Source organism: Hibiscus syriacus, unplaced genomic scaffold, assembly GCF_006381635.1.
Source record: "Hibiscus syriacus cultivar Baekdansim isolate YM2019G1 unplaced genomic scaffold, ASM638163v2 tig00110270_pilon, whole genome shotgun sequence".
Lineage (NCBI taxonomy): Eukaryota > Viridiplantae > Streptophyta > Magnoliopsida > Malvales > Malvaceae > Hibiscus > Hibiscus syriacus.
The window spans coordinates 362,768-382,790 of record NW_024062656.1 but is presented as its reverse complement, the minus strand read 5'-3'; the positions used below and the strand labels follow the sequence as shown (position 1 = coordinate 382,790).

The 20,023-nt window shown below is 31.0% G+C and overlaps 1 pseudogene; it reads right to left on the bottom strand.

Annotated features, from left to right (window-relative positions):
* Window positions 1-4,834: 4,834 nt before the first annotated feature.
* LOC120115681 lies at window positions 4,835-7,782 on the bottom strand (annotated as a pseudogene).
* Window positions 7,783-20,023: the final 12,241 nt, after the last annotated feature.

Genomic DNA, 20,023 nt, shown 5'->3' with positions numbered 1-20,023 from the left:
AGCCCTAGGATTATGATGAAACCTTAGGGTTTTCTCTGGACCGTTGGATATGGACTGTTGGATCTCTCACAGATCCAATGGATGAGAAGTAGCGGCACTGGAAGCTAATGTGAGAAAACCCTAACTGGGTTCTAGACTTCTCGGGCCGCATATGGGTCTGAATCGAGTTTTGGGCCTGATTTGGGTCCTGGGTTTTACTGTAATTGGGTCTTCGGGTCATCATTGTAATCTGGGTTGTTTATTTCGGGGCTCAAATTGAGTTTGTTGTATTGGGCTTGTAATTTTGTAATTATTGTTTAATAATAATAATAATAATATTATTATTATTATATCCATTAATTGGGACAAAAATAACTGTCTACAAAAGCATTTAATATTGAACATGTTTAAATATTCTTTATTTTCTAGATTAAGGATGAGAAGATGTTTGAACAATTTATACATTGTATAAAAATCAGTTTGAAATTCATATCTTAATACTTAAAGATCATTTTGGATTATTTTTATTTTACCGAAAAAATGAAATAAAAGGGTTGGCGGCTCAATCATGCTTAATGATAACTTTAAGAATACAATTGCTTTATGGGATTGCACACCTACTATAGTGTTGAAAACAAAAGGACAGGTTTGCATGATGAGATGAAGTAAAAGGGTTGTACCACATCCTATAAAATTTCTCCTTTATAACACCCATATTCAGTACATGTTGTTAGCTTTAAGGGGGGAAACAATGAGATTCTTCTACTAAATCTCAACAAGAATAAAAACGATAGTAAATATTATTATTTTTTGTTTTTATTTATAATTTATTTTACGGTTTGAAAATCTTTAACAAAAACATTATTATTATTTTTTGTTTTTATTTATAAATTGTTTTATGGTTTGAAAGCTTTAACAAAAATTTTATTTTTTTCTTAATTTTGACGGTGGGTTGTTCCGGTGACCTTAATGTGACACCTTAAATTGGATTAGGTTACTTGTATCGATCTAGGGTGTTATAGATTTTGAATTTGAGTAGTTGCGTATGTTGTTAATGGTTAAGAAAGACAACTTCTACCCTTTCTTCATATAGAAATAAACCTTAAAACATAAAATAATAATATTGTTAAAATTTGTAAATTTGTATTTATCATTTTAGTTATTTGTTTTTTAATTCATGAAATTTCAGTTTATAATATTTATATAATTTAATATATAAATATGTAAGATTGTTATTTAAATCGATCCATTTAAACCAACCAGCGATCGAACTTGATGGTGATGATAATAAATTTGAATATAAAATTGATTTTGAATTCTAGATTAAAAAGTTTAATACAATATTTATATTAATATATGAAAATCACGTGTAATAAAAAAATTTAATTAAGTAAATTCAAATTATAATTTAATCACTACAATAAATTATATAAAATATGATATAAAATATGATATATTTTTTATTAATAAAATTTTGGTATAAATGTCAAAATTATACATAAATTTTGATCAAATATATTACGTGATACATGAACTTTGATTTAATATAATTCCTTACATGAAATTTTAATTTTAATATGATACATAAAAATTGATTTTAATTAAATTATACACATTTTAAAAAATTACATCTATTTATTTTCATATTTGATAAATATAATTGTTTATGGAATAAACCCAATATTTTCATTTCTAACACAGGTAAAGACTAAAATAAATATAAAATTTTATGTTAAATTAAAAATTTATTTAAGACCTCAATAAAAATAATTAGACATATATACTCATGAAAACTAAATTATTCAATAACATCTATATTAAATAGTATTTATGATTTTAATAATAATTAGACATATATGTACATGAATAAAAAAATTATAGCACGCACATGAATAAAACTCTTATAACACATATGGAGAGAACTCTTATATCATATAATAATTAATAATTTAAAAATAAATATTATGATATAGGTAAAGTTATATCAAGAATAAATTATAAATATTATTTTAAATTAATTATCACTTAAATTATTATAAATAGAGACTAATTAAAATTAACATTTAGCAATATAAATAGTTGTATTTAATCATTCAATTAAATGATGTCAAATATCATTGGTGTCTGTTATTTACATATTTAGTCTCCTAGTTTGGTATTATCACACATTTGTTCGTTGTTATTTATACATTAGGTCCATCTTATTGGTGAAAAATAAATATATTAAATTAAAATAAATTAAAATAAACTTAATCCTCCAATCGAATGGTGACATGTGATACTAGTGACACATGATATCATTTGATTGAATGATTAAATTTATTTTTATTTATGCAATGTATGACTAAAATGAGAGAATATGTAAATAATATGGACCAAATGTGTGATTATATCAAAATATTTAACGGCAGTTAACTCGTGTTGAACACATATTAATTAAATAAAAACAAAAGTGATCATATATTATTTTTAAAATCAATGAGAAAAAGTAAACAAAACACAAACAAATGATCAATCATGTAATTAACCCTATTTTTAATATAGCATCTAAAAATGTCATTAAGAGTTAAAAAGGAAAGGGGAATTATTAGCATTAAAGCAACTGTTCTTTTTTACGGTCACATCTACGTTGTGGGTAGGGCTGTAAATGAGACGAGACAGATCGCGAGTTATTCGAGGTCGATTCGATCAAGGTACAATAAATAATTAGATCAAATGGACTCGACTCGAGCTCGAGCTTGACTCGAGTTCTTAACGAGCGGAAACGAGCTACTCGAATTCAACTCGAAAAACTCGTGAGTAGTTCGAAAATATAATATATTAAGATTTTATTTTTTAAAAATAAATTATTAATAATATTAATATTTATATATTGATTTTTTTAAAAATACAATAAAATTTCATGTATTTAAGGTTTATGTTCAAGTTTGAGTTTGATGCTTCAATCAAGTTAAGTTTAAGAATTTTTTTTATTTCGAGTTACTCACGAGCTTCAATTCAGGATTTCGAGTCGAGTTTAAAAATTTTAAGCTCGCGATTTTTCAAATCAAGTCGAGCTCAGCAATACTCGAGTTCGATTTGGCTCATTTACACCCCTAGTTATGGGTTGCGGTAGTTATAAATAATTCAACCTTTTTAATTTAAAAAAATCATAATTAATAATTTGTGGTGATTAGAAGTGCTCAAATCAAAGTATAATTGTTAAATGTAATTGTTAATCGGTATAACTATTATATTTTATAGGTTATTAATCGAATAGTTAAGAATAAATGGTTTTGGTTAATTGAACTGCTAAAAGTAGTGGTTAACAATTACGGTTACGATTATAAATTTTGATAAATGATTAACAACCGGTTAACCGTTAATAAATTATTATAAATTATATTTTTTAGATATAATATAATTAGAAATAAAATCAAAATAGTTTCTCTCTATTTTTTAGTTAGCATGTTTATCTTATATTAGAGTATATTAAATCAAACATGGATGGAAAAAATATATGATTTTTAAACTGTATATATATATATATATATATATATATATATATATATATATATATATTCTATAAAAAAAATGCATCTACGAATAAATAAGATGTCTATATATATGTTTCTATTATTGTAAATTTTAGAGTTAATTGCATTACACATCCTCAAATTATGATCCTCATTTTAAATTGGTCCTCAAACTTTTAAATATTTTAATTTCATCCTTAAACTATGAATTTCAATTTAAATCGGTCCCTAAAATTTTGAACATTTTAATTTCATCTTCAAACTATGATCCTCATTTTAAATTAGTCCTCAAACTTTTAACATTCTAATAACATCCCTTAAATCACTTAAAATTTTGGTGCTGAAATTAAAACATTCAAAAGTTTGGGGACTAATATAGAATTAGGGTCATAGTTTAGGAATGCAATTGGAATGCTCAAAAGGTTAAGGACCAATTTAGAATAAGAATGATAGTTTAGGGATGAAATTATAATGTTTAAAGGTTTCGGGATTAATTTAGAATAGGGACCATAATTTGAGGAATTTAGTGCCATTAACTATAAATTTTATGAAGCTTTGAACTTTTATGTTGTGTTGTGTTTAAAAAAATTGTAATAGGTTAACTTGTAATCGAACTATTAATAATGGTTAATAATTTTTTAATGGTTAGATTATTATTAACAAAATTTAGTAATCGTTATAACAGTTAATCGAACGTTTAAGTTAAATAGTACGGTTAACCGACCATCAAAACCATTAGTGACGATGTTACCGATGACTTTTTATGATTTATTTATTTATTTACTTTAAATAAAAAATATTAAATTATATTTTAATAACAATGACATAAGGGAAAGATAAAATATCATTGTACTCGTATTCATAACTAATTCATATGGAAGGCGTCAATTTATTCTAATAATGAGTATATATATACACATACCAAATGGTTTGCATATACGTATCATATATTAAATATGTAATTGAATGATATTCCTATATATAATAGTTAATATGTGTATTATATATCAGGTACAAATAACTAATAATGTTTGACACGAATAAAAAATGGTTATTTTTAAAGGTTCCAGATTTAAACAGCAACAACTACAACATAAGTAATTAAGCGATCATTGTCAAATGTAAAAAATATTTAGATACGAAAAAACTGTTATATAAACACCTTAGCTTAATCAAAAAAATCTTACAATCATATTACTCTCATTCATGATTCACTTCAAAGTTTGATGTGTATTATTTCATTTCAAGCAAGAAGAAATTTGATAAATAAAACCAAGCGGTATGTTCAAGGTTTAAAAGGTGTTGCATTGTAAATTTATATTTAATAATAAGAATATGTATTCACATCAAAAAACAATGAAATAATGAGTTCAAATGTACAATTATCCAGGCTTAGGAACTTGCAAATATTTCAAAAGTTTCTCCCAAGATGGAGCCATGTCAAATGAACGATACAACAGACAAGTACTTAATTTATAAGATGATGGCTGTTAATACTAAGAACATATTGTTATTGCCAATCACCTCCATGTCTCCTTCAGCACTTAAGATCTAGGACCAATGCGCGAGCACTTCCTTAGACCACTTTCGCCGAGCCTGCAAACACAATTCTCGAGAATCTCGTAGTCCTCCTCCCAGAATAACAGCGACGCCTTCTCCGGATTCTGCAATAGCATCTTTGAGGTAACGAAACCGGCAACCGTCCATGTCTGGTAGATCCGGGATTGTTTGCCTATGAATCTTCCGCTTCTCGTATCATAGTATTCAGGCCACTGATCCACGGCTAGCCTTTCCTCCGCCAACGTAACCGCTCTTTGTGCCAACTCCGGTTTCCCCATTTTATGCAGGCCAATGTAAACTGGAAATGATAAAAGCAATTTATTGCTACGCGACATGAGAGACATGTAATTGAGTTCGTCATATAAGTGATCAATGCCGTATAAGCTTTACCTGCCACAACAGAGTCGGCCATGATCCGCCGTTGTGATATGACCACGGGCTACAAACAAAGACCAGAGTCAGTTTCCGGGAAAATTGTATTAATAAATCAGGGAAAACCATAATGCAATGAAAAGATCCTCACGTATTCTTTGGGTCACTTCCGGTGATGATCCGCCATTCGTCAGACTCGAGAGCAGGGTAAACAATCTTAAGAGGCATGTTAGCCACAAGATCATCCCATTTTTCCTCGATCAAATTCAAAACATCCTTGTTTTGTTTCGAGGTTCCCAGAGAAGAAACAATGCTCCAAAGATTTCCAAGGGTGAAAAACCTGAAATCCATGTGAGCCGGCTGTAAATTGCCGATGAAGTAGCCACCTTCATCGGGCATCCAATCTACTAGCCATGAAGGAATCTGATCTGGATAGATGTTGAACTTGTTGATGGCATCTGTCGAATATTCCTCCGTGTTGTAACGATATATCTCATTGATTTTCTTCACATCAACCCAGTAATACTCTCTGATATGGAACGAGAGTGAACTGAGTCGGTTGTTTATGGCAGCGACCAAGTTCTTGGTTGCATCGTTCACAACGAGCATCTCACGAGAGCAACGCAGTGCAGAATAGAATAATGCCTACAAGATCAGAATTCTTCGGGTTTAAACAAATAGACAAGGGAAGTGTTTAACGTATATGTGACAAAGTTATTCGGCTTACTTGTATTTCAAGAGGGTGGCCATGAATACCCATACGTCTATCGATCATACAGGAGCCATCAGTGACCAGCAGTGACGGAAACATGTCGAATCCGTCAGTTAAACACAGATTAAGGATCAGTCTTATGCCTGTCTGTACATCCACCCTCCCCTGTAACAAGTAGTCACCAGTGATCTTTCCATAAGCTCTCAGCAAAATAATCCACCACAACCCTGTGAATTAACACCAAAGTCAGACAACTAAAATCTAAAATAAAATATGTTCTGGACAGTATTCTTAAAGATGTAACTATCGAAAAATGCTAGTGATTAGAAGTCATACTATCCTACCAGAATCAACAGGGGCAACACGACCGATGGCTGATTCACCAAAATCAGGATCTAAAACCTCTTCAAATGTTTCGGGGCTTCCATCAAGAGGGACCGTTCTAACTTTAAAACTTGCTGGCATCAATCCTTGCCCAGGACTATAGCAGTCCACAGTCTTCTCCCAACTCTAAAACCAAAAAAAAACATCATCAACGAACAGAAAATGCCCAAAAAATACACAAGTGCCCATTCATATATCACCCTCATAGCTAGAACATGATAGACCAGTTAACGTAATGTGGTTCCTTCGATATTATCTGCCAATGGAATTCCTTGATGATAAGATATGCAAAATGGATTCAATCAAGTTATGAATGTCGCTTCTTAATTTACGCTTCTATTGCATTCAAGTTTCCCGTGATGATTAAAAAGAGCACTAATTCTCTAACTAAAATGCAGAAGAGATGTTTAAGTATAAAGATCATAAGTACCTGTAACTGCAATGTATGAAGAAGAAAATTCTTCACAATCTCCCCCTCTTCGTTTAGCAGAAAGGCAAGCGCTGCAGGTACAAAGTCGCGGATAAATACCTGATCATAGTTCAATGGCTGCTTGTCTTCTGGATCATTAGCAGCAACAGTCCCCACCGGATTTCCGCAATAACTCACAACAGCACCACGTAGTATGTTCCATGCCTCTTTCTCAATCTCAGACACCTCTCTCTCAGTCGTAGACTCGGTCAAATCCGAGCCTTCTATATTATTTTTATTTACATCCGACTCATTAACATTTATTCCAGTATCATCATCTTTAACTACTCCATTACCCTTCTCAATCACCAAAGGCTTCACATTCAACCCACCTTGAATGTAAATCCTCTCGAAATTCTTGTCATTAACGTGAGGTTGAACAGATGTTGAATGGTTCCTAAAATCCGATGTTACTTTGGGAATTACTAAAACACCCCTTGATCTACCTTTATCAACAAAGACACTACCTCTAAATACCCTAGACTGACCCCAGCTCGAATCGGACACACTAAAAGCCCTCCGATTCGGATCAGCAACGCACTTATAACCTACAATCTGAGACTTACTACGCTTACAAGAATGGAACCTACCGCGATCAATCGCCGTAGAAAGTGATTTCGACAATTTACGGATACCTACACCGTTCATTTTCGCGGAAGAAAAACCGAAAATTGAAGAGCTTTTGCAACCTATTACGAACCTACAACAAGGTTTCAGGCTGGACATTCCAATACAAGTGCTAGACTTCATAATTAATATTTTTTTCTCTAAATTCAATAATAAATTTCTATATATACACACAACTCTGTTAATCTTAAAAATTAAACAGAGAAACAAAGATGCCTAAAGGTATATTATAAATAAATGTAATTAAAACACAATAATAGACTAAAAATACTTTAAAAATTGAATCTGGAAATGAACACTTACAGTTGAATGCTTTATGAATTCACAGATTTGGAGATTTTGAAATCAGGGGGCTTCGGCATTCCTTGCTATTTATAAACTACAAATGGGTGGTAGATGAAATTACTGTTTCGTCCCTGCACGTGAAAGAAATTCGAATTATTGGTAGTGTGAGTTTACCAGAGAACCCTTGAAAGGATGAGATTTGTTGTTTATTTTTTTATGAGTATTATCGTCAATTCGTTATGTTTGAATTTTCGTTTTTGTTCTATTCATTTGCGTGAAACAAATGAAGAAGAATCTTTCGTGCAACAATTCCATATTGTACACGTTTTCGAAACGAAAAAAAATCAAATATTTCTTCTGGATATTTACAAAAAAGTTATATATTCATTTTTATTTAAAAAATACATATTCATTTAAATTATTTAAATAGTTATTCATTAAATTTATTTTATTAGTATTATTATTGATATAATATGTGAAAGATACGAGATTAAATATATATAAATAAGAAATTATTTAAAAATGAAAATTTATGTTAAAAACTGTAAAATTATTTTTAAATTTTAACTCAAAATTCAAAATTTTATAATTTAAATGATTAAAATGTAATAATAGTAATATAATTTTTTATCACTCATTTTACATTTATAAAAATTTTCAGCTCAAACTCGTAAAATGATTTTTCTTTATTTAATTCCACACTAATCTTATGACGTAATATTTTAACGATGTTAATATTTAATCTAAGATATAATATCGATAATAATAATAACAAAATATTAAAAGTAAATTATAAATTTAATTATTCTTATTTTTAAACTTTAACTTTTTAATTTAATCATTTAATTTAATCTGAAATATTTTTTATTTCTCAATTATTAAATAACAAACGATGTAATGACATGACAGACATGATAATATAATGAAATAACATCGACTTAACTCCTAGAAAATTTAAATTTAGATCAGAATGTTGTTGATTTGAATTTATATAAAAGATATTTTTATTTCTTTTATTATTTTTTCTCTTTTTCTTTTTACCAATTTTATTTTTGTCATTTTTTATGAACTGAATTTATCCAAATTTCGATCATCACTTCATTCATTGTTTTAGTCATCATCAATCATTTGAGGATTTGAGATTTGTGAGGGTGAGGGTGAGGGATGTAAGAATATGATTTTAGAGTTCAAAATTTTATTTTCTCTATTTTAAATCTCATGTGATATAGATATTAATAAAATTATTTCATATTAAAATATTAATAATTCATATTATCACATTTATTATGATTTACTGGTAAAATGATTAAAATATAAATAATTTAAAATTTAGTGATTAAATAAAAATAATAATGATTAAAATAAAAATAAAAATCAATTAAAGAATATAAGTTAAATCTCAAATTAAGGAAACTATAATCATGAAAAAGTATAATATATCTCGGGTTCGAGAAACTGTATCTATATGATATGTATGTTTATTGTCAATTGACTAAGAAAATTTTGAACATATATTATGTTATAATCATTTTAGATTAATAAATAATTATTTTAATTAATATTATTTTTATTATGATATTTTAAAAATGTAAATTTAAATCTAATTAAGTACGTTGTAGACACTCATTTTCGAACATATTTTTTTTATTTTTGGTCATTTTTATTTTATTTTATTTATAATATATATATATGTATATATTATATAATTTTGAAAACATTTTGAAAATATATATGATATATAGTTTTTAAAACATTTTTGAAAAATATATATATATATATATATATATATATAGTTTTTAAAACATTTTGAAAATATGTGTAATATAGTTTTTAAAACATTTTGAAAATATATATAATATATAGTTTTTAAAACATTTTGAAAAACATATATATATTATATAGTTTTTAAAACATTTTAAAAACATATATATATTTTATATAATTTTTAAAACGTTTTTGAAAAATATGTATAATATATAAGTTTTTAAAACAATTTTTGAAAATATATATTATATAGTTTTGAAAATTATTTTTTAAACATGTATTATATAGTTTTAAAAAATGTTTTTTTATTATTTTTACCTTTTTTATTTTATTTATACTTTTTTTTCTTTCTTTCTCGTTTTGTCCCAGGGTCCAGTCCAAAAAGTCCAAAGTGGGTCTGACCCAGCCCGTACCAACATCAGACTAGGATTTCTGAAAACAAACAATCTGCCACATGGGGGAGTCCAGGAGACGTGCGTGGCCAACAGTCAACACCGAAACGGTCGGCCGGAATCCCGTGACTGATCCATCCTACGATGACCGGCCTCACAACGGTCACAACCCCCCGTATTTCTGAACTACTAAACGGTCGGGGGGTATAAATACGCCATTATCGAACACTATCAAGGGGGGAAAAATCCACGGCCAACAGGCACATTAAGAATCACAGAACTGAGGCCAACAGACAATACCAACAGAGAAATCCGAGAACAACCAAACATCGATCACAACGAGCCAAACACAACATCAACCGAGACCGAAGAACCGACCACGAAAACAAAAAGCAAAAAACCAAACGATTTAAAACCCACATGCAAAAAGAGCAAAAGCAGTAAACAACCAAAAGCCAAGCAAAATAAGGAGCAAGCACCGGGAAGACGAAGGCCTTGCTGGAAAAGGTCAAAGTCGAATGGATTATCCTTAGATCTACACGATTTGGGTTTGGTTACGGCGATTCGGGGTTCGAATCTGACCTAAGGGTGACGAGGGGAACATTTTGGGCTATTTGGGTTTTTTTCCGGACGCCGGCAATGGCGGCCGGAGGAACGACCGGCGACGGTTACCGGGATGGCATGCGGCGGTCGGTTTTCCTCCGGTGAGAGAAAACCAAAACCAGGCAAGAGCCTCTCTCTCCTCAAAGAGAGAAGCAAATGATGCAAAATGAAGAGGAGATGGAAAATAAGCCTAGCTGTAGGGATTTATATCCCACGAGAAACGTTGTCGTTTTCCCCAGGGACCTACTGCGCATTTTCGTGCACGGGTAAACTGTGTTCTTGGTTCATGTAACTTGTATTATTTTCATTTTAGTCACTGATGGTAATTTTCATTATTTTAATTTTGAACTCCAATTTTACGCACGATTTATTTTAGTCACTATTTTAATTTATTTTTTTATTTCATTTATTATTTCTTTATTTTCGGTCTCTTAATTTCATAGTAATTACATTTTAGACACCAATCCTGTGCATTTAATATTATGTTTAATTACCAGCTAATCCTTTATTTTTATCATTTGTTTTAGAATTTAACCTTTTGATATTACTTTTTTTCCTTTTCATGTTATTCTGTTTTTTCATTTCATTTCATTTTATTTTATTTTTTATTTTTTATTTTTTTCATTGTTTTTATTTTTACCTTGTCTTTTCACTAATTTTTTTTTAATTTTTTTATTATATTAACATTTTTATTTTTTTTATTTATTTTCTCTAACATTTTTACTTTGTAGATAAATCTCAACTAATCAAATGTAATTATTTGAATCGAATTTTTAAATTTTAATTTAATTTCTTAATTTTCGCTATCAAGATAATCGATAAATTAATTGGTACCGAAAGGACGGTTCAAGGGTGCTAATCCTTCCTTGATCGTAACCGACTCCCGAACCCGACACGTTTCTGGTACAACGCAGATCATGTAAGATGGAGTCGCCAAGCTGTCAGAAGTGTCTTTCGGTTGGGCTCGAAATTGGGCTTCGACTTAAGAAAAAATGATTTAGAGTCGACACCGACCATTTAAAACGAATTTTAGGTGGGTCAAAAATGACTAGCAGCGGTTATTGGGATGGCATGCAGCGGTCGGTTTCCCTCCGGTGAGGGAAAACCAGAACCAAGCGAGAGCCTCTCTCTCCTCAAAAAGATAAGCAAATGATGCAAAATGAAGAGGATATGGAAAATAAGCCTAGTTGTAGGGATTTATATCCCACGGGAATGACGTCGTTTTCTCCAGGACCTACTGCGCATTTTTGTGCACGGGTAAACTGTGTTCTTGGTCCATGTAACTTGTATTGTTTTCATTTTAGTCACTGGTGGTAATTTTCATTATTTTAATTCTGAACTCCAATTTTACGCACGATTTATTTTAGTCACTAATTTAATTTAATTTTTTATTTCATTATTTATTTATTCATTTTCAGTCTCTTAATTTCATAGTAATTACATTTTAGTGACCAATCCTGTGCATTTAATATTATGTTTAATTACCAGCTAACCCTATCAACCATAGGGTGAAGTCAAGGAACTACTTTCCAGTTGAATTTTCAAACTAAGGTCTTTAAACCAAGAAGAATACCGAAGGACAATAAAAAGCCACATTCTGATTCAAATTCCAAACTACGACTTCAATTTTATTTCAAGATAGACTCAACATTACGACGGAGGAGTCATCCACAACTCAATTCGACAGGGAGTTATTCTGTCAGAGTCAATTTTTCAATTCCACCGAACAAAAATTTGTGTCTTTTTATCTTTATCTTATTTTTCGTTCCACGAAAAAGGACAAAGAGGGGCAACTGTAGGAACTCATTTTCGTCCATATTTATTTTTGGTCATTTTTATTTTATTTATAATATATATATATATATATATATATATATATATATATATATTTTATATATATTATATAGTTTTTAAAACATTTTGAAAATATATAATATATAGTTTTTAAAACATTTTGAAATATATATATATATAGTTTTTAAAACATTTTGAAACATATATATTATAGTTTTTAAAACATTTTAAAAAAACATATATATATATATACATATATATATATATATATTTTTAAAACATTTTGAAAAAATATATATAATATATAAGTTTTTAAAACAATTTTTGAAAATTATTTTTTAAACATATATTATATAGTTTTAAAAATGTTTTATTATTTTTTTACCTTTCTTATTTTATTTATTTTTTATATATTACTTTTTTTCTTTCTCTCTTTCTCATTTTCTCCCAGGGTCCAATTCAATAGTCCAAAAAGTCCAGATTGGGCCTGACCCAGCCCGTACCAACATCAGACTAGGGTTTCTGGACATAGTCAATACGCCGCATGGGGGAGTCCAGGGGACGTGCGTGGCCAACAGTTAACACCGAAACGGTTGGCCAGAATCCCGGGACTGACTCATCCCAGGATGACCGGCCTCACAACGGTCACAACCCCCTGTATTTTGGAACTACCAAACGGTCGGGGGTATAAATACCCCATCATTGAACACTGTCGAAGGGGAAAAAATCCACGGCCAACAGAGCACTTCGAGAATCACAGAAATGGGACCAACAGAGAAATCCGAGAACAATATAGTAACCTAACATCGATCACAACGAGCCAAACACAACATCAACTGAGACTAAAGAACTGACCACGAAAACAAAAGGCAAACAACCAAACGATTTAAAACCCATATGCAAAAAGTGCAAAAGCAGTAAACAACCAAAAGCTAAGCAAAATAAGGAGCAAGCATAGGGAAGACGAAGGGCCTCGCCGGAAAATGTCAAATACGAATGGGTTTTCCTTAGATCTTCGCGATTTGGGTTTGGTTACGGTTATTCGGGGTTCAGATCTGACCTAAGGGTGACGAGGGGAACATTTTGGGCTATTTAGGTACCGGGATGGCATGCGGCGGTCAGTTTCCCTCTGGTGAGGGAAAACCAGAACTAGTCGAGAGTCTCTCTCTCCTCAGAGAGAGAAGCAAATGATGCAAAATGAAGAGGAGATGGAAAATAAGCCTAGTTGTAAGGATTTATACCCCACGTGAAACGACGTCGTTTTCTCCAAGGACCTACTGTGCATTTTCGTGCATGGGTAAATTGTGTTATTGGTCCGTGTAACTTGTATTGTTTTCATTTTAGTCAATGATGGTAATTTCATTATTTTAATTCTGAACTCCAAATTTACGCACGATTTATTTTAGTCACTAGCTTAATTTAATTTTTTTATTTCATTTATTATTTATTTATTTTTGGTATCTTAATTTCATAGTAATTACATTTTAGTCACCAATCCTGTGCATTTAATATTATATTTAATTACCAGCTAATCCTTTATTTTTATCATTTTTTAGAATTTACCCTTTTGATATTACTTTTTTTCCTTTTCATGTTATTCCGTTTTTTCATTTTATTTTATTTTATTTTTTATTTTTATTTTTTTCATTATTTTTATTTTTCCCTTATCTTTTCATTAAATTTACTTTTTTTATTATATTAACATTTATTTATTTATTTATTTTCTCTAACATTTTTACTTTGTAGATAAATCTCAACTAATCAAAGGTTTATTTGAATCGTATTTTTAAATTTAAATTTCTTAATATTCGCTATCAAGACAACTGACAAATTAATTGGTAACAAAAGGGCAGTTCAAGGGTGCTAATTCTTCCTTGACCGTAACCGACTCCCGACCCGACACGTTTCTGGTACAACGCATATCAGGTAAGATGGTGTCCGACGCACTTAAAATTTATTTTAAATGGTTGATGGCGACTCTAAATCATTTTTCCTAAGTCGTAGCCCAATTCCGGGCCCAACCGAAAAACGGTTCCGACAATTTGGCGACTCTACTATTCTATCTGTAAAGATCATGATCATCACTTAACGTCCTCAATAAAAGTATAGTAATGTCATACACATGAGATGCCCCATGTTGTCCGCTCCTACGTATATCTAATACCAAGCCATTTTGTCATTCCCTGATGAAAGGAGAGGGCTATATCGGTTCTTAAAAGAGAATGGTATGGTGTTCAAGCGCATCCTTTGGGGTAAAACCAAGTGTCATTTTTTGATCATGTTATAATGTCAAAGATTTGTAACTCCTGATCATTTATAGAGTTTTTGAATTTAGTCAATATTCAAAGAACTTCAAGTTGTAAATTTGGTTCAACATTCAACATAAATTCCTTTAAATATCCAAAAAGAAAGTTCAACAATAAGTTCCAAATACGAGAAAAATTCAAAAACAATTCAAGCAGGATGCCACGAAATGATGAAAATGGTATTTCTCACTTTGATGCCCCCGAGTTGTTGAATTCGATCAAATTCTTGTTATGTATTTTATGTATGATTCTCTTGAATGTGGAGTAGTTCTCGATAGTGCACCTTGGGACACCGCTATGATATTCGCAATGAGCGTTCTCATCATACTACCTGGGGTACGGGGGCTTCATGGTTTTCTCTGGATATGGTGACACCACATGTGCGTCAAACAACTGTTGGTAAAGCTCTTTATATGTCATAGGATCGAAATGTTCTATTTTTTATGAGACATGTGAATGTAATAAAAATAAAGAAAAATAATGCGAAATATGCAGGAATGCATGATGCATGCAATGTTCGAGGCATTGATCGAAAAATGTTCATGTTATTAGAAATAATCCTTATTGGGGACAAAATGTTTTATCTTTTAAGAGACAAAAATATCCTGACAACTCCTGACATGTTGACTAGTCTTCTGCCTTCGTCTGTCACCGGTTGAATAACATGTCGTACCGCTCAAGCTTATCTAGATGAATCGTGCAAATGTTGAGTTATTTTTTGTACTGGACCAAGAAGTCTCGAAAGACTGCATCTCTGGCATTTATCTTTTGTTGAATCCGTTCCCAACGAATATGTCATTTGAGCACTCAATTGATAGGAACTATGTGAAGTTCATTTGTCTGTTTCTTGAATTCGTTAGCAATGGTCTCCAATTCAGCTATCATTTTGCCATTGTTGTCTTTAAAGGGAATATCAAGATCAATAACCTTCATCTTGCCCATGCAACCTCTGTCAGTCAGTTCTTCAAAGATAGACTTTCATTGTGCTTGATGTAGACCCGGTTCATTCTGAGTCCTTTATAATGAACAGAGTGATATACTCTTCAATTGTGGGAACCACGTTTTCTGGATTGAATATGACACATAGTCGCCCTGTAGACTATCCTCTGCATTTTCATCTCTTGTATTACAACCCCTTTGTCCATTAATGCAAACTATTTAGGTTTAACGAACACGTTTTAGTAGATCAACACCTCTTTTAAATGATGATGCAAAAGATGAAAATTAAAATAAAAAAATGAAAAGAGTTAGCGAGGTAAAAAAAATTCATGAAAGTGGAAAATTCCTACCCCACATGATATCTACCCCACATGCTTTAATTCCTACCCGGACATGATCTCTATCCCACATGCTAACTTCAAACAAATCATAACTGCATATATGTCTAGTTCGCATGCTTTGAACAGAAAGTAAAGCGGAAAACAAAGCAGCCTAGGGTTTGGAATGAGGTTTTGGGGTGGGCTGTAATTCCCTGTACACTCCCGGTTTAGGTTCTAAAAAGGTACCCGAGTTCTCCTTGCTGGTGTCCCATTGGGCTTGCCAGACCCTTAGCCTATTACAAGCTTATGTGGACCAAGTTAAACTCGAGAGGAAATATTCCCTTATGTCCGCACGGTGAATAAATTCACACGAAGACATAAGGTATATGGATCCCGAAGGCTACTTGCTAGGCCCACACGGTGAATAAATTCACACGAAGACGTCACTTTCACCCCCACTTAAATAAGGTTCAGAGCTCGGGTATAGAGCTTGAGATAGAAACTTTTCAAAATTGAAATCATTGGAAAAAAATGTTAGTACAACTATTTATTTGAAAAATAATCAAATGTAAATAATTGAATCGAATAAATAAATTTAAATTTACCATTTTGGCTCAAAAAGACAACCGAAAATTAATTCTGGTCTTACTCACTTACATGTCCCCAACGAATTCGCCAAGCTGTCGGAACCGTCTTTCGGTTGGGCACAGAATTGGGCTTCGACTTAGGAAAAATGATTTAGAGTCGCCACCGACCATTTAAAATGAATTTTAGGTGGGTCAGACACCATCTTACGTGATCACCGTTGTACCAGAAACATGTGGGTTCAGGAGTCGGTTTCGGTCAAGGATGGATTATCACCCTTGAATCGCCCTTTCGGTACCAATTAATTTGTCGGTTGTCTAGATAGCAAAAATTAAGAAATTAAAATTAAAATTTAAAAATTCGATTCAAATAATTACCTTTGATTAGTTGAGATTTATCTACAAAGTAAAAATGTTAGAGAAAATAAATAAATAAAAAAGGAAAATGTTAATATAATAAAAAATAAAAAAATAAATAAAAATAAGTAAATTTAGTGAAAAGACAAAGGAAAAAATAAAAACAATGAAAAAATAAAAAAAATAAAATGAAAAAACAGAATAACATGAAAAGGAAAAAAAAGTAACATCAAAAGGTTAAATTCTAAAAAAATGATAAAAAAAGGATTAGATGGTAATTAAACATAATATTAAATGCACAGGATTGGTGACTAAAATGTAATTACTATGAAATTAAGAGACCGAAAATAAATAAATAATAAATTAAATAAATAATAAATGAAATAAAAAAATTAAATTAAACTAGTGACTAAAATAAATCGTGCGTAAAATTGGAGTTCAGAATTAAAATAATGAAAATTACATCAGTGACTAATATGAAAACAATACAAGTTACATGGACGAAGAACACAATTTACCCGTGCACGAAAATGCGCAGTAGGCCCCTGGGGAAAACGGTGTCGTTTCCCGTGGGATATAAATCCCTACAGCTAGGCTTATTTTCCATCTCCTCTTCATTTTGCATCATTTGCTCCTCTCTATGAGGAGAGAGAGGCTCTCGCCTGGTTCTGGTTTTCCCTCATCGAAAGGAAATCGATCGCCACATGCCTTCCTGATAACCGTCGCCGGTCGTTGCTCCGGCCGCTATGGCCGACGGCCGGAATAAACCCAAATAGTCCAAAATGTTCCCCTCGTCATCCTTAGGTTAGATCTGAACCCCGAATCATCATAATCAAACCCAAATCGCGTAGATCTAAGGAAAACCCATTCGACTTTGACCTTTTCCAACGAGGCCCTTCGTCTTCTCGGTGCTTGCTCCTTATTTTGCTTGGCTTTTGGTTATTACTGCTTTTGCTCTTTTTGCATGTGGGTTTTAAATCATTTGGTTTTTTGCTTTTTGTTTTCATGGTCAGTTCTCCGGTCTCGGTTGATGTTGTATTTGGCTCGTTGTGATCGATGTTTGGTTACTCTGTTGTTCTCGGATTTCTCTGTTGGTATTGTGTGTTGGCCCCAGTTTTGATTCTCGATGTGCTCTGTTGGTCATGAATTTTCCCCCCTCGACATTGTTCGATGATGGGGTATTTATACCCCCGACCGTTTGGTAGTTTCGAAATACAGGGGATTGTGACCGTTGTGAGGCCGGTCATCCCGAGATGGATCAGTCCCGAGATTCCGGTCGGTCGTTTCGGTGTTGACTGTTGGCCACGCACGTCCTTTGGACTCACCCATGCGGCGCATTGACTGTTTCCAGAAATCCTAGTCTGATGTTGGTACGGGCTGGGTCAGGCCCACTCTGGACTTTTTGGACTGGACCCTGGGACAAAACAAGAAAGAGAGAAAGAAAAAAAAGTAATAAAAAATAAAAAAGGTAAAAATAATAATAATAATAATAATAATAAACATTTTTAAAACTATATAATATATGTTTAAAAAATAATTTTCAAAACTATATAATATATATTTTCAAAAATTGTTTTAAAAACTTATATATTATATATATTTTTCAAAAACTTTTTAAAATATATAAAAATATATATGCTTTTAAAATGTTTTAAAAACTATATAATATATATATATATTTTCAAAATGTTTTAAAAACTATATATTATATATATTTTCAAAATGTTTTAAAAACTATATATTATATATATTTTTAAAATGTTTTAAAAATTATATATTATACATATTTTCAAAATGTTTTAAAAACTATATAATATATATGTTTTCAAAAATGTTTTAAAAACTATATATCATATATATTTTCAAAATTATAATATATATATATATATATATATATATATATATAAATAAAATAAAAATGACCAAAAAGAAAAAAAAATAAAAATAAATATGGATAAAAATAAAAATGATCAAAATTATTGTATAAGAAATTGCAAATATTTATGTTATTTTCTTAAAACCAATCAGAAAATGGGATTTTAGCTTTCAATTTTGACGTAATGAAACGTAATTTTCTGAATATGAAATTGAAAAGGCAAAATAGTTGGACAATTGTTTAGGAAAAATGTATATAAATAAATACAAAAGGGTAAAAGAGTCATAAAAGTGTTTCGTGACTACGAGTGGATAAGGTGGCGGCGGTGGTCCTCATGTTCTAGTCTTAAAAATAAAAGAACGAAGAAAGTGCAATGTTTGTGGTCCCCACCAAGTGGATAAAAGCGTATACCAAAAAACATCCCGGAACCACAAAGAATACGTATGCTTCTTTGTTATACGTAGCTTTAACACGAGGAGAAACTTTATTGGACGAAGGAAAAAACACCCCGGAACCACGAAGAATACGTATGCTGACATCCCACAAAAAATATATTGGAATTGCAGTTGGTGGTGTCTCCCAGCAATTGTCGATCAAACAAAGAGAATAAACGAAGGAGAAATTTTATTTTTAGGGTTTTTAATTAATTTTGGGCGAGGGAAAATTTTTAGGGTACTAAAATGGGTTAAAAAGACATTTTATTAACCTGAAAATAATAACAACAATCTGCCACGATGGGGTTGCAAATTAAGGAGGTAATTTCAGAGATTTTACTGGAAACGAATTAAAAATTCAGTGATTGTATTAAATTTTAAAAGTTAAGTGATCAAAATACAAACACCCTAAACGTTTGGAGACTATTTTTGTAGTTTACCCTTAATTTTATTAAGGTTATCTTTCATGACATATAGTTCAAGGGGAACGGAGATGAGTTTTATGAAGGAGGGAATTAAGGTCGGCGTGATCGTGTGAAGTTGAGTTTAAAATTAAAAAGTTATTTAATCTGGATTATAATACGTCTCTCCATGTATTTATGAATATCTATTAGAATTCCCTATATATACATTTCAATTATCCCCCTACATTATGGGGAAAAAATAAACACATTTGTATCTAATAAAAGATGAATTTTGTATTAGATTTTGAGGTAATTTAGAACAAACAGAATATCACCAAATGTTAAAA